This window comes from Protopterus annectens, chromosome 8.part1 (assembly GCF_019279795.1).
Source record: "Protopterus annectens isolate FY-2018-M chromosome 8.part1, PAN1.0, whole genome shotgun sequence".
Classification (NCBI taxonomy): Eukaryota; Metazoa; Chordata; order Ceratodontiformes; family Protopteridae; genus Protopterus; species Protopterus annectens.
Genome location: NC_056742.1, coordinates 47,741,123 through 47,768,155, shown reverse-complemented (window position 1 = coordinate 47,768,155; position 27,033 = coordinate 47,741,123). Strand labels below are relative to the sequence as shown.

The 27,033-nt window shown below is 37.6% G+C and overlaps 1 long non-coding RNA gene across 1 annotated transcript in view; it reads left to right on the top strand.

Moving 5' to 3' along the window:
* LOC122810185 overlaps nucleotides 1–24,440 on the top strand; it is a 66,026-nt gene extending 41,586 nt beyond the window's left edge. The window contains exon 2 of the long non-coding RNA XR_006366061.1: nucleotides 20,913–24,440. This is a non-coding gene — a long non-coding RNA (uncharacterized LOC122810185). The remainder of the gene's footprint in view (nucleotides 1–20,912) is intronic.
* The last annotated feature ends 2,593 nt before the right edge of the window (nucleotides 24,441–27,033 follow it).

Genomic DNA, 27,033 nt, shown 5'->3' with positions numbered 1-27,033 from the left:
TTAAGAGATTAAAAATTATGTCAACTTACTGTGGTCATGTGTTCTTAAAATGATTTATAACATGAAGTTGTTTTCTTTTTAAAATAATTTTGAAGAAGTTCTTGGTCAATAAAAGAAAGAAAGTGCTAAATTATTTCCTGCGTCTCATTTTGTGTCAAGTTTTTTCTTTTTGTTTTAATGATGAAAAGCAGTTTTTTTCTTTTTATTGGAGGCACTATTCACTTAGTAAATGAAAAAAAAAAATCTGTTTTACATGTGAAACATAGGAAACATATAGCATTGTCTTAGTTATTCACAGTAAACCAGGGTCCCTTAACTTTTTCTAACTGACATTCTGTTAGACAGCCTTTCACTTCACCATGCCTTTTGTTTTTCATCTGCTAAGCTATTAATAGTATACTTAGTCCAAACTAAATACAAGTTTGCCCTTACAAATGTCAAATATATAAATCATATTTAATGCACACTTTAAAGACAGTAGGGTATACAGACTATTCAAACACACAAGAACATAAAGCATAAATAAGGGTGTTAAATAAATCATCTATATAGTAAACACTGTATTAAAGCTTCAGTGAACAGTCAATGAATGGATATTGCTTCTGGTTGTTTGCTTCTTAAATTTTCTGTTAGCAGTAATTATCATATGACATAAACAAATATAAAACAGCTTTACTTTAATGGTTTTTGTCACTTAATTTTTTCTAAAGTAAAACTATTCTGGAAATGCAATGTAATACTGCACTGAGTGTATCAGTTCAGTTTAAGGTTTATTTTATTTGACAGGAAAAAAAGTGCCTGATCTTGTAATCTGAACAATGGATGTCTCTGCAGTCAAAGCTAGTGGCAGTGCTTAGCAGGCCACAAAATGCAGCCCCCCCCAAAAAAAAAAAAATAGCTAGCAAGTTAAAAGGAACATCAAGACAGGAAGATGCAATACCTCTGGTGAACACCCATTGGTCCTAATCCAAACTCGTTTTTTTTTTTTTTTTATTCATCCAAACTTGGACAGAGACTGGACCACAAAGCTGTTGGCCAGCTCATTCTGCAGTCTCTTCTGTCTCCTAAATTTATTATCCTCTTCTTGACACATTATTTTAAAAAGATACAGAGTCAGTCACAGTCCTTATTTACAACAAAGGCAACTTGAGTGAACTTGAATTTCAGTTCAATAACAGCTTGTTGTGTTACTGATACAAGCATGCTGATACCTAACTTTTTGAAGGCACTGCTAGCCACTGAGCTGTCTCTGTTATTAGCTTGTAATGAGCTCCAACAAGTCTCTTTTTCACTGTTTGTACAATTAAGCCAATGACAGAGTAGAAATAAGTGCTATCTATGATTAAATTAGAGTACTAGAGCAAATACATTTTCCAAGGCTAAAACTGGAGAACTTTGCTAAATGACGTGTGGTTGAGAGGTATGAACCTTACCTGAATCTAGAGCTTTTCTTGAAGCAGCAAACATTTTGTACATTACTGAGAGATTGCTAAATGATGAAAATCATCTCTCCCCCTCTCTTAGAAATAATTAGCATATATTTTATAACAACAGGCCTGGTTTAAGAACTGATTAAGGATATGTAGTGTGGAGTGTGAATTATGATAAACACTGTTTATATGAAGGCTTTAATCTGATTCCCAAAGCTCAAAGAAAGAAATCCAGAGAGCAGAGAAGAAAGACAGATGACAGTTTAAATGATAATATTTGCTTTCACAGGTTATTCAGAATATGTTAAACCTCTACATTTGAAATGCTAGGAGACCTTTTAAAATGGGAGCAAACATTAAGCACATTGCCTTCGGGCATGGCAATCTGATTGCAAGTCTATCGCTTCTGCGGAAATGGAGAAAAAAGTGGTCTCTTTCTAGTCAGTTGGGCACACCTGCTTTAGAATGGGTACTCAGAACCAAACATGGATATAAGTGAACCCATGGATATAGTCTAAATTTACAGAGCAGGTCACACAAGCAAATGAGGAAAACATTGTCTCATGTAAGTAACAAGGCTTTGAAGCAAACTGTTTGCACAAACTAGATGTGACACATAGAATACAAAAGCCAACAGTGATAGGTTGAGGAACAAAATCCATGTAAGGGAACTAATGAAAGTAGCTGCACAGTAGAGACAGTCTGCCTTGAAACTGCAAATGTTTCAGATTATTTGTCAAAGTAAAAAAACTTCAAAGACCAATACACGTAAGGTTCAGTTAAGGCACATTTAATAACTTGCAGCAAGGAGACAAAAACATGCAAATACAAGATTTTGCCTAACTACTAACAAGAAGTATGCTATTCTTATACTGTTTTACAAGACATGGCCTTCTATAGCTGACATAATCAAATACAACTTTCAGTATTGTTCTACAGCAGATGTTACTCAGATTTTCTGCTGACATGACTAGATTTGTGAGAAACTTTCTGAGAAAAACAACCTGGCCTTGGTGGGCACTAACCCATTATAAGCTTCTATTGTATAATTCTAATGCATGTGTTACATTTCAAGGTACTTTTCTAGCTCAGACACAAGCAAATGCTGATTGCAGTTCATATTTTTAAGCAGTCTTTGTTCTAATTATCTATAGCTTCTGCAGCTGTGTATTTTCTCACAGCACAAGCGGAACTCCTTGTCTAAGCTTCATAACATTTATACAAATGGTATTGTTCTATTCATTATGTTCCTGACACAAGCAGAAATCATCTGCTTCGCAGTAAATTTCCAAGGCATACGCAAATATTTTAGCTGCGTATATTTCATGACAATACAAGGTCAGAAAGCTTCTGCAATTTGTACAGATTTATGCAGTGTAAAATAGAATAAATGTGTTAACCCTTTTCAAGCTCTAAATGCACTAAGCACATTACTATTACATATATTAATACATATTATTCTGACATCCCCCCCTTTTAATACTTTTATTCTACTTTCAAAATAAGCATAAACAGTTTGTTTTCTTCTCCTAACCTCTTCCACTTTGGATTTGCAGTTAAGAGAGTCATTCAGTTTAAACTTATGAAAGCATTTTCAATCTTTTAACAGTTCTTCAAACTCAGTACTTTGATATAAGGTTTCAGAAATTGACATGTCTATAAAGTCTTTAATCAGTCTTTTCATGCAGGGATGCCACAACAAACACATACTCCCAGTAGGAGCATTCCTACACAAATGGCAATCAGGATGTTCATTAGGATGGTACCCCACCCCCTAAACCATTTCTGGAAAAGTCCGTCAGTGGGTTTGGGCCTGGTTTGGTCATGGCCGACACTTGCTGAATTACCTTAAGATGATTGTCTATCTTGTGTTTATGGTCAGGAATATACGAACAGCACTCTTCCTGGATTAAAGCACAAGTATCACCTCTCGCCGCTAGGGTGAAGTCGAGAGCTATGCAGTTTTGAAGCACTACAGTTCTCATGGCATTCAGTTCATCAGTCACCAATTCGAGACCGTAAAAAGTTGCGTTGCTCATTACTTCGCGAAGTTTAGACAGTTTTCTCAGCTCCCAGATCAATTTCACTGCTCCATATGCTGATAATATGCCTGCCCATGATATAACACTTTCATTCAAGTCCATATGTGTCAGTCCATTGCCTATAGAATGATGGTTTTTCCAATTCGCATCGATTTGTCACACTGGATTTACAGGTTTCTTGACGACCTCTCGGACATTTCGAATTTTTCCTCGAGGCAAAACTGCAGTGTGTCGTATGGCTGGAACCAGGTAACCCAAAAAACAACTGCCGGACCAATTCTCAGGTAACCATTTGTATGCCTTTCTGCCACACACAAAATAACAGTCCTCTACTTTAGTAGTAACCTTACTGTGAATATACACTTGCCCTCCATGAAACATTTTTCTATCAATTATAGACAGTTGTTTATAAAGAACAGAATTATGTTTTACTTCATCAAGTGTTTTGTGCATCAATCCAAGAAATGAATCATAGTTTGTATTACAATAAAAATCTGCATTGTTACTTTTAGTGTAACATTTATAAGGAACAGTCACATTGCAATTGCTCCAACCCACCTGAACAGTATCATTTTTATAAAAACACACAGTTCCCTTTTGTGGAACAGACAAGTGCAATGCTATTTTATCTTGTGATGTAATGGTTGAGGTATCATAAATCAAGTTTTCCCAAGTCTCATTGACCCCTAGGGGGACCATAGCCATTAATAACCCCCCGTATGCTGTCGGCAAAGGTGTGCAAATCCAGCAATTCGAAACACTGAAAGTCTTAGCATACACATATTTAATTGCCTGGTAAGTGTTAAAGTTTGGATGCCAGTCTATGAGTAACACTTCACGTTTATTCAGTTCAGTCTATGTGGCTGGGAAAAGGAAAGGCCACAGCAAAAAGATTATTGTCACTAGTTCTGCATTCCTGTTTCTTCTGGACTCTATCATTTTTACTCTTGGCATGTGACAAGATTTTTGTCCAGTTCAAAGTTTTTAACTAATTTGCAGTGTGTCAGGTGGATCCAGGAGGTGCACTCTGCTATCTTGACTGCAGTGGCTGTTGACAGGAGCACTTGATATGGACCTTCCCACTTTGGTGATGCCCAATTCTTTTTCTTTACTGTCTTCACCCAGATCCAGGTACCTGGGACCACTGCCACTTCTGATGGTCTGGTTTGTTCTTTATTTGAAACAGAATTTGACTGCAACAGATGTCTAGAATTTAACAGATTTCTCATGTACTCTGCGAGTGTACAGTCGGCTTCCTGGTCTGCGGGTATGAGAGGTTTCCACTGAGGTATATAATAAGCCCTTCCAAATAGCTTTTCAAAAGGAGTCAATCCTTTTGCATTTGGAACAGTTCTCATGCTCAACAGTGCCAGGGGCAGACAGTACACCCAATTCCTCTGTGTGTCTACTATTAACTTCCTTAGCTTACTCTTTAAAATCCCATTATGCCTCTCTACTAGCCCTGCAGATTGTGGGTGGTATGCACAATGATTTTTTTAAAGAAATACCAAAATGTTTACTTAACTGTTGTATGGTCTGGTTTACGAAGTGTGTGCCATTGTCACTGTAGATCCTTTCCGGAATGCCGAATATAGAAATGATTTCTTTAACGAGAATTTTCGCCATGGTTGCCGCATCTGGATTTTTAGTCGGAAAGGCTTCCACCCATCTGGAAAACATATCTACAATGACAAGACAATACTTATTTTCACATTTGTTCAATTCTATAAAATCCATACAGATATTTTGAAATGGATACGGTGGTGTAGGGAAACTCCCTTGATTGGGCTTTAATGCCCCTTGTGCATGATGTTTATTACAAACGTGACACATCGAACAAAATTTATTAGAGTAGTTTAAGAATCCGCATGTCGTGAACACTTGGTTCACCAACTGTACCATCCCCCCTGTTGAGACATGGCACTGCCCATGGCTCAACAAAGCTGCATATCTAAACAAATTAGATGGCAATATCGGTTTCCCTTCTTTAGAGATGTACAGCCCCTTTTCAAGAATTGCTCCTTGTTTTACCCATCTTTGTTTTTCAGCTTGCATAGTAAGTGTCTGCATTGTCTTTAACATTTCTACATCTAAAATCTCAGAGGGTTGTAATTCCTCATTCAAAAGAAATACTTCTGAAGCTGCCTGCTTTGCAGCTGTATCAGCTCTCGCATTACCTTTTGAAATCCTATCCTGTTGCTTGGTATGAGCTGTGCATTTACAAATAGCTACTTTCTGAGGTAACTGAATAGATTCTAAAAGATCTAAAATAAACTGTGCATGATTGATTGGTTTGACAGTAGATGTTATCATTCCTCGATTTTTCCACTGTTGCGCAAAAACATGTACAGTAGAAAAAGCATACTGACTGTCAGTAAAAATGTTCACACATTTACCCTTTGCTAAGGTACATGCCTGTGTCAAGGCAATCAATTCTGCTGCCTGTGCAGATAAATTGTGTGGTAAAGATTTCGCTTCTATGTCAGTATCAGAAACTACTGCATATCCTACTAGGTTCTGTCCTGCAGGACCCCTTTTGCATGAGCTATCCACGTAGTATGTCACCTCGGCATCATCCAAGGGGACATCCGTGAGATCTTTTCTAGGCAGTGTCTTTTGCTCAATCACCTGCAGGCAGCTGTGTGGTGTGCCATCTGTAGGGGTTGGGAGCAAGGTAGAAGGGTTCAAAGTCATACATCATTCAATTGTCATATAAGGTTGGCTCAACAATATAGTCATACAGGAAAGATGCCTAGCAGGGGAAAGATATGCTACCTTCTCTTGCAGTAAAATAATCGCGACTGCATGAGGCACTCTCAATGTGAGAGGGTGGAACAAAACTACTGAGGCCGAAGCCTGTACTGCCATTGCAGCTGCAACTACTGCTTGTACACAGTGAGGTAAAGACCGTGCCACTGGGTCCAGTTGTGATGAATAATAAGCAATAGGGCGTTGCTTGTCCCCATGCTGCTGTGTTAACACTGATGTCATATAACCTTGCTTACAATCTACAGTTTGTAAAAAACGTTTATGATAGTTTGGTAATGCCAAAACTAATGAGGACACTATTAACTGTTTCAGTTTGCAGAAAGCAGATTCTGCTTCTGGTGTCCATTGTAACAAATCCTGTGCTGCCATAGGCTTTTTATAAATCAGGTTAGTCAGCAGTGCAGATTCCAAGGCATAGTTTGGAATCCAGCTCTGACAAAAATTAGTCATACCCAGGAAGGACATAATTTCCTTCTTTGTAGTGGGTTTTGGTGCTTGTAAAATCACTATTTTTCTGTCCTCATCTAATGTCCTACCCTCCTTGGATATTACATATCCTAGGGATTTAACTTGTTTTTTCCAAAGCTGCAGTTTATTTTTGTTTACTTTATGTCCTTCAGTGGCTAAAAATTGTAATAGCGCTATGGTATCTTCTTTACAATCTTGCTGGGTGGGTGCTGCCAGCAGGATATCATCAACATAAAGTAAAATCTGACTACCTCTCGGTGAGGTAAATCCCGCCAAGTTGCTTGCCATTTCTTGTGAGAATATTGTCGGACTTTCACAATATCCCTGTGGTAGTCGCGTATATGTATGCCTTTTCCCCTGAAATGTGAATGCAAATCAATACTGGCTGTCAGGGTGTATCGGTATCGAGAAGAACGCATTGCTGATATCTACCACAGAAAAATATTTCTGTTGAGGTTTTAAATCATTCAACAGGGTGTGTGGGTCTGGCACCGTAGGTGCCCTTGGTATTACTGCATCATTTACAGCTTGTAAATCTTGGACCATACGCCATTCTCCATTTGCTTTCTTAACAGGAAATAAGGGTGTGTTACATGGTGAATCAGGAGATTCCACCAGCTCCCCTTCCTTAAGTAAAGCTGCTATAATAGGTTTGATTCCTACCTCTGCATCTTTTCTTAAGGGATACTGTCTTTTCTGTGGTCTAAATGCTGACTTTAGCGTAATAGTAACTGGTCCCGCTGTACGAATAAGTCCTACATCTGACTTTCCTGTTGACCAAAGAGTTTCTGGTATATTCTGTAAGGCATTCTCTTCCTCCTTCAATAGGAGTGCTAATCAGCTGTCCTTGCTAGACTGCAAGTGTACAGCTGGGTGAGTCTGAGTTATCCAATTCAACTTCTGCATTTGTATTCCCTGTTCTGACAGTTCTAACTCTGTCTGTTTTTCCCATCTCATGACTTTTTCTCCTAAGTCTACCCATTTTGCATTCTTGTCCTTAGTTAAGCTAACATGTGGTAATCGATTAGATTTATAAAGTGCAAAGAATTCCTGGGGCAATGAACAGCTAGCTACACTGTTCCCTTCTGTGTCCCAGTACAGATTACGTAATATCAATCTGTTTGCATGATTTCTAAACAATTCTTGCTCATATTCCTTATCAGGTCCTGGTGTGTTACAATAATACAGAGTACAGTGTAACAAATGCTGCTTATCAATGTCAAGGGAGGGGAACTTGCTGATGGCTACATTCATCAACTCTTCGGTTACTGCCCCTGGACCAGTCGTAACCAAGTCCTGGCTGTACCAATAAAACATTTCACCCTCCGATTGCACTGCAAAGGTATCAATTTGTCACTGTGCTTCCATACCCTGCGTAGTCGGAACTACTGCTATACCAAATAGCTGCATAAGGTCTCTGCCCAAGAGATTTACTAGGCATTTTGCAGAAACAATTTTGCTTTTCTGGGTAAATCCTGAAACAGGATCAGTTATTGCATTATTATGGGAGAGGGGCTCCCGATACAGCTTTCCATTAGCTGCTTTCACTAATATGTAATCAGATGACTCTGAATTCTCTGGCAGTTTGGAGGGAGGTATCAGGGTCCATGATGCCCCTGAGTCACACAAGAATCTGACTTCCCTCCCTTCTACCAGGAGTGTAACTTCCAGTTTCATGTCTGCTAAATAGAGCTCTAAGCTCAATAAAGCTAAATCCAATATTTCATTTTCTTCACTATCCGTAACTTCCAGCACTTCCTCTATTTCTTCTGTCACACCCTCTACTCCCTCTATCACATTTTCATTTGTCATATCTCTGCTATCCCTTTCTAGTGATTCCTGACTATCATATAGTCAGTCCTCACCCTCCTTGTCTTCCGTGGTTGCCTTCTTGTTTTTCTTGCAATCTCTTGCCAAGTGTCCCTTTTAACTGCATTTAAAACATTCACCCCTTTTCTTTCACTCTTCAAAGTCCTCTGATCGCTGATCAGATTGTTTGTTTCCCTGGGCATTTCTTTTGCCCTTTTTCCTGGACTGTACTACATAAACATCTGCTCCATCTTCTACAGGAAATACTTGGGCTTTCTTTTTTTTTTTTTGCTATTAAAATGCCTTTCGGCATGCCTAGCATATTCAAGTAATGACTGTAATCTGCTTGTACGATGATCTACCATGTGCTTTGTAATAAAACTGCTTATGGGTGCAATACTGCCTTTCAAAAATGCATTCTTTAACTGCTGCTCATATGGGGAATCTTGTGTCTGATCTTCAGGAAGCTGCATTCCACAATGGTTATTAAAACATTCTAACAGTCTGGCATAATATCTGTCAACAGTTTCACCTTCTTGTTGGATGCATTGATTAATGCAAGTCCATTCTGCCCTAGGCTTCTATTTCTCAGAGATACGGTCTGCAAGACCTTTCACTCTGTTGTCTAGCTCTGCGATGCTATGTGGGAGGGGCCTGTGTGCAGTGTCACAGGGATTCCAGTCGCCACTAATCATATGCCAATCTGGTCCCACAATTTGTCTGACTACTTTTTCTACCTCTTCTCTGTTTAAATTATAACTTAGCCTCATTCCTTGCAAATCTTCTAAGAACTTTCTGAAATTAACTTTTGGATGGGGAATTCCCTCAGTGGCTTTCCGGATGTCTTCCGGAGTCCAGGGTCTATACACTAGAATAGTTGGGTCCTGACCTTCTTGCCCTGCCTAAGGATTAGGCACTTCTATAAGCGGACATATTTCTTCTTTACTCATAGATCGTGAATTCCTACCCATTTGATATAGCTCAATGTCCCCTTTTGAATTACCTGCCCGTGTTCGAGACCTGGTCTCGACGGGATCTCTAATAAACGGTTTCACTTTTGTAGTATCTCTATTTACAGTGACAGCAGGATATCGTGGGGGTGGACTAACTTGTTCACTTGCTTCATATTCTGGTAAGGGAGGCAGAGGGGCTGATGCTATTACTAAGGTATTGTCCTCCTTATCCAAAAACATTGCTTTTGAATTATTATTCTTTTGTTCCCTACGGTTTACTTCCTCAATCCACCTGTGTACCTGAGGAATTCCTAATTGACGTTGCTTTTTTACCCGACCTTTAGAATCGGTTTTAAGCTGTTTGACAAGTTTGATAAGCAAGGATTTTTCTAATTTACCGTCAAATTCATACTTATTAACCCATTTTGAATAGTATTTAATATTATCATCATGCTGTGACTGCATGTATTTCGCGTCTTCGGTTAACGGCGGATTTTGGGATCTTTTTGTGCAATTATTACCCATTTTGTTCTACTCTTTTAATCATTACATAACTCCTTATTTTTAACGTGGTACCACGGATTTTGTTATAGTCTCTTCAGAATGACTGCCTACCTGCTCTGTTTCCCTGATCTATGACAAGACAGTAATCTTTTTGTCCCTGACTAGTAAAAACAAAGTCTCAACAAAACAATACAAATCTAGTCCCTGATCTAAAACAGAAAAAAAGGTAGATTCACCTTACCTGAGCCTTCGTGATTGATCACCTGGTTTGTGTAAACCCATCCTTCAGTCGCAGATCAGAAAGTGGCTGGCCTCTTTTGTACAACAATTCAGTTGGAGGGCTTTTCAAATAAGAAGAACCGATGTGGTTTCTTCCCCATACAGTTTCAAGCCACCTGGCCTGTCTGATCCGAGACGAAGTGAGGGTTTCTGGTCTGAAGGACCAATCTGTCAAAGGAAAAAACTTCAAAGACCAATACGCATAAGGTTCAGTTAAGGCACATTTAATAACTTGCAGCAAGGAGACAAAAACATGCAAAAACAAGATTTTGCCTAACTACTAACAGGAAGTATGCTATTCTTATACTGTTTTACAAGACATGGCCTTCTATAGCTGATGTAATCAAATGCAACATTCAGTATTGTTCTTTAGCAGATGTTACTCAGATTTTCTGCTGACATGACTAGATTTGTAAGAAACATTTTGAGAAAAACAACCTGGCCTTGGTGGGTACTAACCCATTACAAGCTTCTATTGTATAATTCTAATGCATGTGTTACATTTCAAGGTACTTTTCTAGCTCAGACACAAGCAAATGCTGATTGCAGTTCATATTTTCAAGCAGTCTTTGTTCTAATTATCTATAGCTTCTGCAACTGTGTATTTTCTCACAGCACAAGCAGAACTCCTTGTCTAAGTTTCATAACATTTATATAAGTGGTATTGTTCTATTCATTATTTTTCTGACACAAGCAGAAATCATTTGCTTCTCAGTAAATTTCCAAGGCATAAGCAAAGATTTTAGCTGCGCATATTTCATGACAATACAAGGTCAAAAAGCTTCTACAATTTGTACAGATTTATGCAGTGTAAAATAGAATACATGTGTTAACCCTTTTCAAGCTCTAAATGCACTAAGCGCATTAGTAATACATATATTAATACATATTTTTCTGACATTATTATAAAGACCTGTATCTATCCATAGAAACTGTCGCTAAGAGAGATTCTGCATGAGATATACATGTTGTTTATCCTGCATTTTTTAAAGAGAAATGGTACCTGCCTGGGCAGTCCACTCCCGTTAAGAGCAATGAAGGAGTACCTTTTTTCAAGCACCATCAGCAAGGGCAGATTTGAACTGAGAAGGGGAATAAGGATATAAGCAGGTAGCAGTGTTTGATGGCATCTCCATCAGATGTTTTAATAATGCCATTGATAATACAGTACAGTGTATACATGTAGTTGCATGCAAGCAGGATTGGAGGCACTGAAACTCAAAGGTTACTGAGGTGAGGACCAACTAGTGGCAACATCTCCAAAAAAGGCTGGTAATGTGGTCACTCTAAAAAAGAGCTACATAGCAAAACATCTGAACTAGAAAGATTGCTGCCAAAAGGGACTGCATTTCTCATGGAAGTAGTAACATCACTAAAATACATCATAGATAGCAGTGAGTCTAAACCTGAGATACTTGATGAAAAGCACTGGCATTCTATTAGAAGAATAATTGGAGAGGACTGTGAAGAAAATGTTGAGGGGTGCACATTATTTGTATGTCAGTTTTCAATTATTGAGGGATATAGCCAAGGAGGTACCCAACCTTCAATGACAGAGATAGTTTGTATACTTCAAAAAAAGGTTTGTATTATAGAAAGTGGAATTCTAAAGAAAGGATGTAGGGAGAAGTAATGAAGCAGTCTGTGATCCTTATTATCTGTTTTCAGGCACTTATATCCTTAAACCAGGCTATTACGTTTTCAAGCCATATAAGCATAAAACATTCAAAAAGGAAGCTTATATAAAATGTTTATTGGCCAGGCATTGCAAAGGAGGTGACAAGGTACTGCAAAGCTTGTGAGTGATGTCAGAATGCTGTTAAGTCATTAGATAAAGCCAAAGTGTACTCAGCTGTTGGATCACTATATATACACATGGATCCAATGGATAATATAATGAAAATAAAGGGATTACCTCCCAGGGCAAAAAATAGCAGGCAACAATGACAAATGTTTTCTATTCCATTACTAAAAACTTAAGAGTAATGTTCTAAACAAGAAACCAGTTGAGAAATACATGAAACATGTTTCACCTCATGCTTCATTTATTGTAGGTCTTTCATCAAATCTTCTCTGAGTATTGACCAGGAAGGAAATATATGAAAGAGGTTGTAATAAGCAGAAAGAAAGCTATATGAGTTTAGAAAGAAAATGCATAAAAATAGATTGCTTGTATTGGAGTCATGTCAGACTAAAAAATGTGTGCAAAAACATGTTTAATTCCAAAAGAAAACTGGCTGCATTGTATTTGTACTTTTAGTGGATGTGTAAATTTTAAAACACATGTTTAAAGTAGAATGTACATCACAAATGTATGTAGTATTGCAGAGTCTGCTACTTGAATGTTGCTGCATTAATTATATCATAATGTCACATGATGGTTTTCTTATTTGGACCCTGGTTTACTGCAACTTACTTTTCTTCCTTTTAATTATAGTTATGACAACATGAAATAAATCTTATAAATTCAGAGACAAGAATTCCTGTTTTGTGACCTAAAAAGCTTGTCTGCTAATCCTGGTCATTTGGGTTTAAAAACTAGAGTTAGAAGGGGTGGCATGTATGGCTATCCAGAAGCAGACAGATTTCAGTTTAAATGTTATATAGATTCTTCAGACCATTCCCTGTAAATGTTTTCTTTTTACTTTCAAGTGTATGCCTGTCATTGCTATATCTCTGTTTGTAAAAGAATGGTTGAAATTAATATCTTTATTATGCAAACATAAATCTTTGTGTCTGAATGTTTATTTATTGGCAAGGGATTTTGGTTTTATTCTGTGTTCTGAACTATTTTGTATCCTCCCTTAGATTGGTGACTATTTTGAGCTAATTACTATGATAAAAACATTTTTTGCAGTGATTTATTTTAAGAATAAACAGAAAGAGGTATTCCTGGCTTATTGGTTTTGACAAACTAGAGACAATGTACTTCAAAGGGTTGGTTAGAGGAAGCTAGTGCTGATGAGTCATCATTTACCCTCATGCTAAAATATTATATGAGTGTACATCTGTGTATTCAAAATATTTCTGGTCAAGCTCCAATTACTTTTGGTAGGGTTGCACTGAAAGGCATTATGCTTGACCTGTAATGGGTAGAATTCTGTAGAGTCAATTATTGTAACGCTGATCTGCAGCTGGGCTGTGTGGAACTTATTGGGTTGATGCAGGTCTTTGGTATTGCCCAAGGTAGCAGTGTAAATCTACCCAATAACTTTAAAGACAGTTGGTTTTTGTGCTTTACAGATACCAGTGGTGGTAGTCAAACCCAATCCTACTGTTTACATTGCACATTCAAATATCAATAGTAGTAGTGATGGAGTTGGCCATTAGACAAGGATACCACAACTGATGTCTTCACTGTGGTACAGTTGCACTAATTAGTGATCGGTTGAACATCTCTGATGTGGGGTCTTGGGACAAATTAACTAGACTTACTGGGGCTCTGAGATAACCTGCTAATTTTGCTTTACTTTTTCTAATGGGATAAAGTTCCATTTGAAACTCCTCCCTCTTTGACATGATGTCTTTCTACTGTTCTATTTTGCTGTCTCACTCCATGCATGGTTGAATACCTCTCAACTGTACAGATTTTCGCAGAATGTCCAGATTTTTGCCGCATATTTTTGGTGTGTTCCTCCTAAAATCTGTACTTTTCTGGCAAATAGCTGAGGATTGAAGTCATTAAATAATGAGAAACATTTGAGTTTAAGACTCCACATCCTCCAGAAAATTCATGCTAATGCAAAACCTATTATTCTATCAACTTTCTAAGTTTGTCAGAGCAATATTTAAAATCTGTCCCTATTTGTCCCCCATCATTTTAGGCTTTGTCCAGAATTTTTGCTCTAAAAGGTTGAGAGATAAATCGCTCCCTTTGATTGCATTTATGAAGACTGAAACATAGTATTCATTCAGTAGTTCTGTTTTTCCCTTGTTTTCTATACTTTCCTATACATCTTTGCTGAGCCACATCACTTCAATCCCATCTTTCTTGCTTTCTGCTGAATGCCAAAACAGCCCTTGTTTACTTTCTTGACCACCTCTGTCAATGTCCTTTCAGCTTAAACATTTGTTGTCATTACTACTGTTGTTGCCTTTTTTGCTTGCTTTCTCATACTGTGCTTCCTCCAGTGTCACAAACTGTCTTTTCCACCTCTTTTAGACCCTAGCTTTTTTGTTTTGGTTATTAGCCTCACACTCCTATGTAGCCACATGTTCTTCTTTTATTTGCCTCTTCATCATATCATTTTTCATATTTCTTTGTGACCTTCTCTTACCCAGTTCATAACTTTACTGCCTTTACTTGCTACAAGACTTCTAACTCATCTTCAATCACTTAGACAGCACAGTGTAACTCAATCTTTTTAAGATCCACTTCAGCTTTGTCTTTTTATTCATACCCTTCTGATTGAACTAAACCATGTAGTGTCATGATTGCTGTTGGATAATGGTCTTTAACCTAGACATCAATGACAACCACTGCGATGGCTTGGACTGCATCCCGACACCTTGGCTTTCTAATAAAGTCCTACACAAGTTCAATGAACATGTCATAGCACATGATCTAAATCAACTCACGTTCCCTCTCTAACATAGACCTTAGAATCTCTCAGTCTGATGCTGATTGGTTCAAATTTCCTGAGTTTTATCCTCCTCCTTGTATTCTACTCTTTTATTCTGTAATCCAGTCTGCCATTCTCTTTTGTTGTTGTATAGGGTGGATGGTACACTTTTAGTCTACTAGTTACACCCCCAACACTCACATCCTTATTCCTCTATATTAACTGCCAGAGCCCTTAGTCTATTTTTAACAATGGCTTCACTCTTGAATAACTCCCAATATGTATTTTTCCTTCTGTACGACCTCTCACAAATGATTTACTCATGGAGCTTTCTGATGTCCACCTTAATACTTTGTGCTGATAATCTTGCCCTTCTACAATTTGACCCATTCACTCAAAAACATACAAGATGGACTTCAGATTCACTTCCTTCTGCAATGTGACAGGCTGACACTGACATTGTTAGTCTGAATTTTGCTAGTGAGAAGGAGAAATTTGATAACACTGAGAGTAAACCTAGATGTGAATTTAACAATATATATTATCTGGGAAAACACTGTAGGACCATTAGGATATACAGTTGAATACATAATGTTTATCATACCTTATTACAGCCTAGTTAAGTCTCCAGTTGTTTCAACAGTTATATTCTCTAGGCATAAAATACTGCTTGTTCATATTTGGCTGAATTCCAAAACCATGCTACACACAAGACATTGGACAATTGCATCTTAAAGCTTACATGAGGGCAAATACAACTGTACTAATATTTTATATCTGTCTAGTACAGCCAAACAGATATTTAACATTATCTGTACACTATTTATTTGCTTTGCAATAATGTTCATATTTCTCTGAATATCTCAACAATCAAGTGACGGACAGAACTGCATAGTCTCAGTTGAACGCTCACAGTTGTATGAAGAAAATACAGCTAACAGCATGTGTGTTGCTTGAATGGTTTACTGAGATGTAAGCTGTTTACACAACATTACAAAAATTAATAGTTACTGAAGGTGGTACTGCTCAAAGCTAGAAGTCTTAACAAGAATCTCCACTCCCTGCAAGCTTTCCTCTCCCTGGAAAGTGTACACATCTTTGTAGTAATGGAGAATGCAAGGTTATAATGCCTTTCACACCTTTAGACCAGCTACTGCACAGGACAGTACTAAAGTTGGAGGAGTGTCAGTCTATATTAAGACCAATCTCGCATCCAGGCTAGTTAAAGTATATGACCCACTGAATCTCATACATATGTAACCATAAACAGAGTGTCATACCATATCCTTGCAACATATAGGTCCTTCTGCATGTCCCAGGAAACCCATACTACCTATCTGTATGTGCTGGAATCACTCACCATTCCACCCAGTATGATATCCATGGAGATCTCAACTGCCGCTGTATAGACTGGGAATCCTACATCACTTTGAATGCACAGGTTCAGTGATTCCTAAACTTTGTTAATACCAACATCCTAGAACAGTTGGTCCATTCTCCTACAAGGAGTACAAACATCCTTGACCTTATATTTACAAACACGGGGGGTGCAATGTTCCTCACCTAATGCAATATCTTTGCTCAACAGACCATAAGGCAGTATTACTTGAAATACAAATGAAATCTGGGGATCCAGCGAAACCAAAAACCTTTAGGAACTATTCCAAGGCTAACCTCTCTCTACTAAGCAACACCTTGGCTAAATTCCAAACAACCCCAAACTCGGTAAAGTACATAGAATACACTGAACTATTTACAAAATCTCTGTAGAGCGAGTTGTGCCCACTGGTATTAAGAATAAGACAAACTCAAAAGACAAGCCACCCTGGTGGAATCACAATCTTGGCCAAGCTTTGGAGGAATGAAACCATACATAGTAAACCCCCCTGACCAATCTAAACAGGCATTTAAGAGGGTTAATTAATTCTTCAAAAGCTAAATTTGAAAAAAAAAAATCTTCTCAGGCAAAGGACAACCACAAAACTTTCTACAGCTATATCCGTAACCTCAGAGGGAATACAAAAGAATGTGCAGAATTTATTGTAAATGACATCACCCACACTGAACCAGAGGCCAATGCCTACCGTTTGGCTGACAGGTTCAGCTCAAATTTCTTCCCCACTCCCCCCGATAGTCCAAAGGAAATACCACATAACATAATCCCCCTTCAACCATTACTATGAAACAGATCCTCAATGCAATTTCCAAGGCCAAAAACACTGCATTGATGGGTCAGATAACACCCTGGGATGTTTAATAAATAGCATGAAGCATGACTTCTGTGGTCCACTTGAATTACTTTTCAAATGGTGCTGTCAGTCAGGTTTTGTGCCTAAGAAATAGAAGATGGATACAGTCATTCTCTTGCACAAAGGAGGTCCGACCACTGATCTGGGTAATTACAGACCCAGTCTTGCCAGCCTCATATGTAAGGGAATGGAAAGAATCATCATGGACATAATAAATAAGGACAAAGGTAGCCTGCAAATGCTGGACCCATCACAGTTCAGCGTTCCTAAGGAAGGTCATTCCTATTAAATTTAGTGGACTTTTTTGAGAGGGTCAGCAAAACATTGGAGGAAAGTAAGATATTGCACATGGCTTACCTCAACCCGGCCAAGGCTTTAATCACTAGATGGATAGCTAACTGGCTCACGGGTAGGACACAGGAGGTCAAAATAGGTGAGGCCACCTCCACCAAGAGGCTAGTCTCTAGGAGAGTTCCCCAGGGCTTGGCACTGAGCCCACTCCTTTTTGGAATCTATTTCTCTGAAAATGGAAGAAATGCTGAAGGTTTATGGCTGACTAAGTTTGCAGATGATTGCAAGCTGGGAGTTATCACTGACTACCCTGCAGATACTAGCAATCTTAACGAAGGTCTCTTTCTCTCTCTCTCTGACTAACAAATGATGCCAAACCCATGGTCTTAAAGTCAATGCTAAAAATACATAATTGTACACTTTGGAAAGTCAACTATCCCAGCTAATTACCATGTTCATATTACACCCCTAAGAGCTGAACTAGTATTCAGGGATCCGGGTACGCACATAGACAGTAGCCTTTCCTTCAAACACCACATGGCCACAGTAGTGAGGAAATACTTTTATATTGCACAACTTGTAAGTAAGGACATGGCATCTAGGTCCAAAGAGATCATTATCCCACTGTATTCCACCCTTACCAGACCAATCATAGAGTACAATGTTCCCTTTGGTATTTATCTGACTAGGCATATGCAGCAACTAGATGACCTCAAAAATTCCTTACAAAAGAAGAGAAGGCATAACAAATCTGCCTCATACAGAGCACCTTAAAGCCCTTTCCCTCTACTCAGTCTCCTATAGATTATTGAGGGGTTATCTATGCCTGGTTTGCAAGGCATCCATAAACCCCACACTTAGGAATCTCCTTCATATTCGAATGTCAATGAGTATCAGAAATACATGTATTTTGTCTATGACTCAAACAAAACATGCTGGAGATGCAGATATGCATTCCAGAGACTGCCCTTCCTATGGTACATGCTTCCCATCCATGTGAAGCTTAATTTGCCTATTACTCAGTTTAAACACAACCAAGTGGATGGGGAAGAGGAAATTTACACCAAGCCTGGCAACTATGTCCCTTCTACACAGTTATAGCTTATAAATGCCTGGCCCTCAATGTTCTATTTGGATATAGGACATCATCACTCTTTCTACAAATCTTAGCTAGGCTTAATAAGGCCCCTAGGGTCATTAGCCTAGTAACAGTCTGTGAATCTATGAATCTGTGTTTATTGGAGTTTATAAAAAACACTTTATGAATAAGGACAGAATGAATGCAAACACTATACAGACTAATTTGTTCTTAATAGTTCTATAGATATGAACATTTGTTTGAGCTATGAGGCAATAACTTCATTTATTTTAATTCTCAGGCCATACCCATTGGAAATTAGAGTACCAGCTTAGGAGAGTTCCACTGGAGGGTATCAAATACATGTGGAAAATGGAACATTTGCAGATATGACTTCTGAAGTTATGATGTTAGCAAGTAATTTTTTTTTATGTTTCTTAGAGAATTTGACTGGGTACCATGAAAAAACTCCATATAAATAGCTTGAGTATGCCTTTGCAAAAAATACTTTTTTGGCAATTTAGAACATGTAATATTAAAAGAGAAGGCAAAGAATTATGCAGTACATATGTATTGTGCTGTGTATTAAATGAAAAAGCCTATGGATGAAAGTAAAATATGAACTGGAGGATAAGACACTGGGAAAACTTTATGGTGAAAGTAATGTATGAAATTTACCATGTGTAGTATTGGTGAGAAATAATTGAAGAATTCTGACATAGGAAGATAACCGAAAAGCTATTTATTTTTTGGAGATTTAAAGGATTTAATTAAAGAATACTCTATCCAAAAAAAAAAAGAAAAAAGATAAAGATGTGTTTAAAGTGGTAAAAGACAAAATACTATTACCAAATATAAATTATGGTGTAGAAGGTAAAGTCTGAACAACGCTTTTCATACCATTTAAACTGTCTTCTTCATTGTTACCTTAAATTGCTTGTCTTTTACCTTGGGCCATGGTGTAAAGCTTCTCATTGTCAACAGTTTTAAGAGTGTTTCTGTGGTTCATTAAGTAAATCATTATCTTTGGTATGGAAGGCAAGGGTTCTGTCACTACACCTTTCATTTAATTAACATTTTATATTAGCATAACACCATCTAGAACAATATACAGAGTATTATATTATTGGGTTTTAATGATAAATTCTTAATTTATATATATATATATATATATATATATATATATATATATATATATATATATATATATATATATATATATATATATATATAGGTCTACTTCAACCCATCAAATTTACATTTGTTTGAATTTCACTTACCCGAGTCCACTTCTTCGAATCTTTATTAATCTGAAAGCACCGAGTGCCTAAATCCTTTCTCTGTGAAAGGTACCACTTGGCCACCATGCTGAACTTTACCCTTTCTTCAATGTAGTGTGATCTCAGAGTTGATATATTTAAGTGGGGGGGGGTGTAGGGGTGAATCCCCCACTTTGGTGGGTTTAGTTTTGGTCCATTTAGGCATTTTCTCATGGTAGCCAAGTGGTTCCTTTCACAGGGAAAGGATTTAAGCAGTCCATGCTTTTGGAGTAATAAAGATTCAAAGAAGTGGACTCGGGTGAGTGAAATTCAAATAAATGTAAATTCAATGGGTCGAAGTAGACACACACATATATGGGTTCCCTACATTAGGCCGACAGCACAGAAGATCGACACTCAAAACACCGACGCCAGAACAACGAAGCAGATGACCGAAAAGTCGTAATCCCGACAGTGAAAACACGGACAAGGGTAACTTGTGAGCGTGACCCGGTAAGTGTGCGATAATGAGGGACTTAGGGTTAGGGTGAGGGTAAGGTGAGTGTGCGATAGTTAGAGTCCTTAGGGTTAGGGAGTGGGTAAGGTGAGTGTGCGATAGTTATGAACCTTAGGGTTAAGGTTTGGGTTAAGGTTAGTGCATAGATAGTTTTGCATAAGGTGTAGTGTAGGTTTTTAGGTTGTTGGTGTGCTTGTGTTGTGTGTGTGTTGTGTGTAACAGTGAATGTTTTGTTTTGTTAAGTGTTGGGATTATGGTGTTTGGGGAATGTGAACTTTCGTGTTTTTGAGGTTTTGTTCTTCTGGCGTCGGTGTTTTGAGTGTCGATTTTCCGAGCTGTCGGTCTAACGTAGGGAACCCATATATATATATATATATATATATATATATATATATACATATATATATATATATATATATATATATATATATATATATATGTATGTTATTTCTTTCTTTCTTGCCTTCTTATTGAACAGTAGGTCACATAAATAGCTGACAATGTGAGGTTGCCAGGATGCTGTCAAACAAGTGAATTTAAAATAAAGAAACAGAGAGACAGAGAAAGGAGGGATAACACAACCTCATTATACTAAGCTCCTTTTTAATGTAAGCTACATTGTGTACTTAACAGTATCTATTTTAAACTACCCTTCCCTGTTTTTGTTTTCTTTTCATTTAGTAATATTTTCTTCTTTTTCAGGTCCATCTATAATTCAAACTTTTAAATCTCAATGGACAAGAATATTATCTGCAGATGAAGACTTATTTTCTGAGTTGGAAACCATACAGAACTAACCACTGGCTCTACTGCTGCCATGGAAAAATATCAATAATTTACATTTGTTCCAAAGGAAAGAAGAAGCTGTATTGAAATCAATTGCTACAGAGTTGTGTGAAAGCAGATTGTCAGGTCCTTTTGATTCACCCCCTTGAGAATCTTTTAGAATGCCCCATTGGTTCCAAAAAAAAAAAGAAGCCAAATATTGATTGCTTCACCATTTACCTTTCCTAGATGGATTTTCATTCAAAGCTTATTCTAACAAAGAATTGTCACAAGTTTAATATGTCTCCCTTGATGAGGTGGCATCTGTCATCAGTAAGTTGCCGATGCAAGGCTCAGCAAGTTAGACATTTAGTCAGCTTTCAGGTTATTACCAATTTGGGGAACAAGACTGCCTTATGCTTGGGTTTGCTTCCAAGGGAAGTATTTGTTTGACAAGGTGATGATGATGGGTTAATCAACTGCTTGTTCTTCTTTTGAAACCTTCAGTATAGCACTCAATTGGTGTTGGCAAACAGATCTCCCAAAGCCATACATTGCCAAGAGAGGACATGGAATAATTTAACAATTTATGCCAGGATATGGGGATTTCTTTGTCTCCAGATAAGATCTCAGACCCTTCAAGACTGATCAATTCCTTGGGTTTTGATATTGATGATGATTTAGCCTTTAGACTAACATGTGCTAAGACTTAACAGCTGAAGCTTTTGATAGATGAGTTCTTATAAACCCGAAAGATAAGGGTATGTAAAGTGGAAGTAGCAGAGTCAATGGAAAAAACATAGGTAAAACCTTGAATTAAAATTGAAGCCATCACATCATTGTGGTAATCCCTGAGCTCTTACTGTAATACAGAGACTATAACCTGCATGTTTGTATTAGGCTGGAACTTCATGGCCTTTTTAACTTTACATGCCAGGCAGTCACCTCAGTTGGGACATTTTCAAGATTAATTTCAAATCTCTTGAGTAGGTGAAAGCCAAACATCATTGAGTATGGGTTAGGGGCAGAGTCAAATAGGATTTGTATTTATGAAATGTTTTCTTGTCAACTTTTAATGAGGACTCTCTGTGACAGAATGATTGGACAACCTCCGGTACTCCAAGGTTATATACAGATGCAGCAGCAAGCAAGGGTATTGGAGCATTTTTTCAGGGCTGTCAGTTTCCTGCACTATAATCATTTTCTTGGCCATAGGACAGGACGTTGGACTTCCTTGAAATGATCCCCATTTGGGTGGCTACCCTATTATCGAAAAAACATTTTAGGAATAGTAAGATGGTAATTTTATTTTATTTTATTTTTGATAACCAGTTGGTGACTGTGATTTTGATAAAAAAAGTGTTCTTATTAGATTTGGGTGAAGTTAATTTTGAGACTTTTGGTATGTTTGAGCTTATAAATCAATTTGACATTTTCAGCTAAACATGTTTCTGGAAAAGACTATGCCATTGGCAAAAGTTTATTCCATTTACATATCTGCAAATTTCCAGATATCAGTAACTCACACTGATACTGGAGGAAGTTTGATTAGTTGGACAGGATTGGCCTTGAATTTACTAACTGTATTTGGGCTCTGAAAAATGGGAAGTTTTACTCAACGGCACTTACTTCCTTTAAGAAATTTTACTTCAATTTACCCTGGTCTATTACAGTCATCATCCATTACCTAATTCATCAATGTTTATTGCAAGAAGCAGTATATACCATGTGTATATGTTTATCAGCTATAGCATGGTTGGCCAGGTTAATTGGTCTCCTTGAGTTCACCTGCCACTGATTGGTCAATGGGGTTTTCAAAGGGTGGGTGAATAATAAGGGTGCTCTTTCAGACCCCAGAAGACCTATAAGTATCTCATTGCTAGCCACTATCAACCTTAAAGTTTGGGCTATGACCAATACCCTTCACACTTTCATAGTCTGGTTAACACTTTTCACATGGTTAGATGCAGGTGCTTTTACAGTCAGTGAGTTATTGCAAGAGTTATACTAGGATGACCAGGTCATTATACGGTTGAAGAAATGCAAACCAAACCAATCCAGTCAAGGTCAGCAATTAGGTTTAGGCAAGTTGGATGCATACAAAATGTCTCTGGTACACTGCACTAAGGCTTTACATTATGTAAATGGGTAAATTATTTTGCCAACTTTTTTTGAGCATCCTACAGGAGACTTAGCTACACTCAGGGAAGCAAATTATGGTGTTACTGGCTTAAGGAATGCCACCTCACATGTATTTCCCTCCCATTCATTCAGACTTGGCAGAACCTCCAATTTAAATCAGTAGGGTCATTCTGTTAAAATGCCTTTTTTACCTATATTAGAAGCTAATTTGATCTTTTCTTTTTCAGACAGGAAACAACTGGTGATGATAGTTCATTCTTACATTGCAAAGGAGTTCTAAGGGCAGAAGTATGTGAGAATGGCTAAAGTGTTAGTTAAACCCCTCACAATCGTCTCAAAGTTGTAAGTGTTTTCCTGGCCTCTCTTGATTTCTACTTTGGGAAGCTTTTGGAACGTCACTTCATGGTATTGAGCCACAAGCAGTAGTTATTCATTTGATGGCAATGATTTAATGCAGGTACTAAAAAAAGATTTTATTAGCCAGGATTTTGTCTGATTTATCTTCACTTGGATTACGGTATCCAAGTATAAAAGTATTTTGGTCTGCCATTTTTTTCAAGGATCTAATGGATTAGTGCATAAAAGCCATTAGCAATTGAGCTGTCCAGCAGATATGGAGCAGCATAATTTACAGGAATTTTCAATACTGAACATTCAAACTTTGCAAATCTAGAGATTTTTATGACTTTACCAGGGCTCATTTAAATAAATTTGGGTTTAATTTTCTCAATTTGCACCTAGTCAGTGCCTTTCAAATGCACTATGTTATGCTATTTAATGAGTTACGTACATAAAACATATCTAAGGCTCAATTTTTGAAGTTAATTTTGCAATCATTTTAGTATGGTGTTCAGGTTAACATTCATAGTCAACATATTAATTGCATCAGTTCATGTAGCCTGCTGATGAAGAGGGAACAACATGCTCCACATGCTGGTGAATGGTTGCTTTGCAGCCTCAACCCCAAATGAGCCCCCCCCCCACCTTGGTTTTCATAAGTTCCTATTCTGGGTTGATGTGACAGGTAATAACACTAACCTGCAATAATGGTACACAACTTGAGGTCCGCCAATCTTACTGTCTTGCCAGCTATTTGTGGTGAGGTCAGCAGGATACAGACCTGTATGGGTTGATACCATCAAGGACCCAAGCAGATATGGTGCACATCAGTTATCAGGACAAAATGGGCAGGGTAATTCTGACTGGCCACATGTAGAGGAATTTGGAGTTGAATATATATGTTATGAAATGTGTAGTTCATACAAGTAATGTTCAATGTTATATGTTGTCTTCACTATGATCTAATAAATGGTTGCACTGGCATTCAGTGGTGTAATTATTGACTTAGTTAAGGGAGAAATTAAAATACTGAACACCACCACGATGGTATGCAAAAAATAGGTGTTTTATAATGCAATAAAAACTCTCTTATTTGGGGTGACATTAGCTACCCTTCACTAAAGTTGGACACCTGTAACTTCAGTGTCAGATATGACCAAAAATGTGTAGATGTAAACTAGCATACCATTAGTACATACAACCAGTAGAAGACACAGCCTTCCTGATGTTATTCTTACAAATATAGCCACCTCTTTCACTCCTCTGGTATCCCAATTGAACTGTCGGCCTTCTTTTTAAAGCCCAAAGCTCCATCAGTAAACCACATTGAATTTAAGGATTACAAACATGCCAATCTCAACTTAATCTGTAATGAACTATTAAAATTCACTTACAACTGCACCTTGGATGACATTAATAAGGCAGCCCACTGCACTAAGAAATTTTACACCCAATCAGAAAAATGCATAGGAATAGTGGTGCCTACCAGAAACAATTTTATCGGAAATTCAACTACAAAACATCCTACTGTTCGAGCATCACCATAAGTAACCTATATAACAAAAGAAAGAAACTTCTTAAATTATTTAGAAGATCTAAAAACCTTCTTTGCAAGAACAATATCAAAAATATTAAGAAAAATAAATGAACTCTGTCAAGTCCACGAAAGGACATCATGAATTTATGTTGACCTCTGAAGCTAAATATGTTTGTAATTCCTTATTTTGCTATGCTAGAAAGCTAAACAAAAATAACCTACATTGGTCTAAAGTTACTCATAATGATGTCTCCTATTCTCACCCAATAGACATGGCCAATATCCTTGGAAACCCAATATTTGACAACTTCACCCAATATTTTTAATCAAAGCCTTACAATATCTGAATCCATTACTCCTCCAATTATATTTAAATATTATTCACTGGAAATGCTAACTAAGACCAAGGAAGTGGCATGAGTCAAGTGGGATAATATGATTCTTTCAGTTGAACAGGAAAGATTTGGATTACCCAATTTGTAGAATATTTAAGACCTACACAGATAAGGCTGCTGTACATAGCACAAACAGAAAACTATAATTCAAAATGGAAAGGGATGATGATAAAATAGATGGAAGACCAAGAAACAAGGAGATACTGGGATTTTGGATGCAGACCATTAAGAAGAATAACAATAATCATACAGAATATTATATTTTATTTATTTATTATTTATTTATTTGCAGTTTGTTAACCAGGAGAGTCCATTGTGTTAGAATAAGCCCTTTTTCAATGGAGACCCGGGAAGAATAGCTCCATGAGAATACATATACAAAGCTACAGACATAATTACAAAAACAATGTTAAAAAGAATACAATGTACAGTTGCTTATGAAGTTTACACAGTATAATGACTGTAAAAAAAATTGGAGTAATACAATTTAGTTTAAGAAAACAATAATACTTATGTAGATTGTTAAAGTCATTGGGGAAAGGAAATAGTGGGAGATAAAAGAAAGGGAGAGAGGTGAGGGTGAGTTAGAATGAGGAGGAGAGTAAGAGAAGGAATACAAGATGGGGAAGGAGGAAGTGGAGGACAGAGTGTACAGTTAACGGTATGATGTATAGGTTAGGAGAGGTGGGAGCAGGAACATTCCCATTTGGAAGAGAGGTAAGAGTGTACCAAACTTTTGAAGAGAGTGGGGGATTGTGTAGTTCTAATGTGAGGAGGAAGGAAGTTCCATTTATGAGCTAGGGAGTGAGATAATAGGAATTGGCCTGGAGCGCGTACTGGTTTATATACTTTGAGAAGATTTTGATTGCCAGATCTGAAGGATCGGTCAGGAAGTTGCATAGAGAAGGTCATAGCTAAAGTAGGGCAGTGTGAGGCTTTGAAAATGAGTTTGTGGGCAGTGGAGATTTGAATGTACAAGAGATAGTGGGAAAGCCAAGCCAGTTTAAAGAGTGTAGAGATTTGCAGTGATATGAAGATGATTTGGCACATGTGGCAAATTTTGCTATTTTATTGTAGCAGGATGCCAGTTTAGCTTTGAGCTAGGCCTATTGATTGGTAAGGATAGAAGCACCATTCATAAGGGAGGAGGAGATAGGTTGTGGAGAGAGTAAGTTTAGAGGAGGGGATTAGAATGCAACTGTGGCAGTAAAGCATACTAAGTTTTTGGTGAGAATTTTTTATGCTAGTTTGAAGGTGTATATCAAACTTGAGTTGTTCATCAATAATAACTCCAAGAAGCTTGCTGTTGGAGACTACTTCAATTAGAGTCCTTTTATGACTTGTTATGATGACGAAGTTTTTATCTATTTTGGTGTTTTTCATAGGGGTGAAAATCATAATTTTGGATTTGGATTAAGAGATAGATGATTGTTAAGCATCCAAGCCTCCGTACTAGAAAAGGCTGTCTGATTAGTTTTCAGGAGGGAGGGGAGAGATGGAGCAGCGCAGATGATAGTTGAGTCATCAGCAGATTGGACAAGTTTAGTGTTGGGTATGCAAAGATAAAGGTTGTTTATAAAGATGTTGAAAAGTAAAGGACCCAGTATTGAGCCTTGAGGAACACCTGTAAGAGTGTCTAAATAGG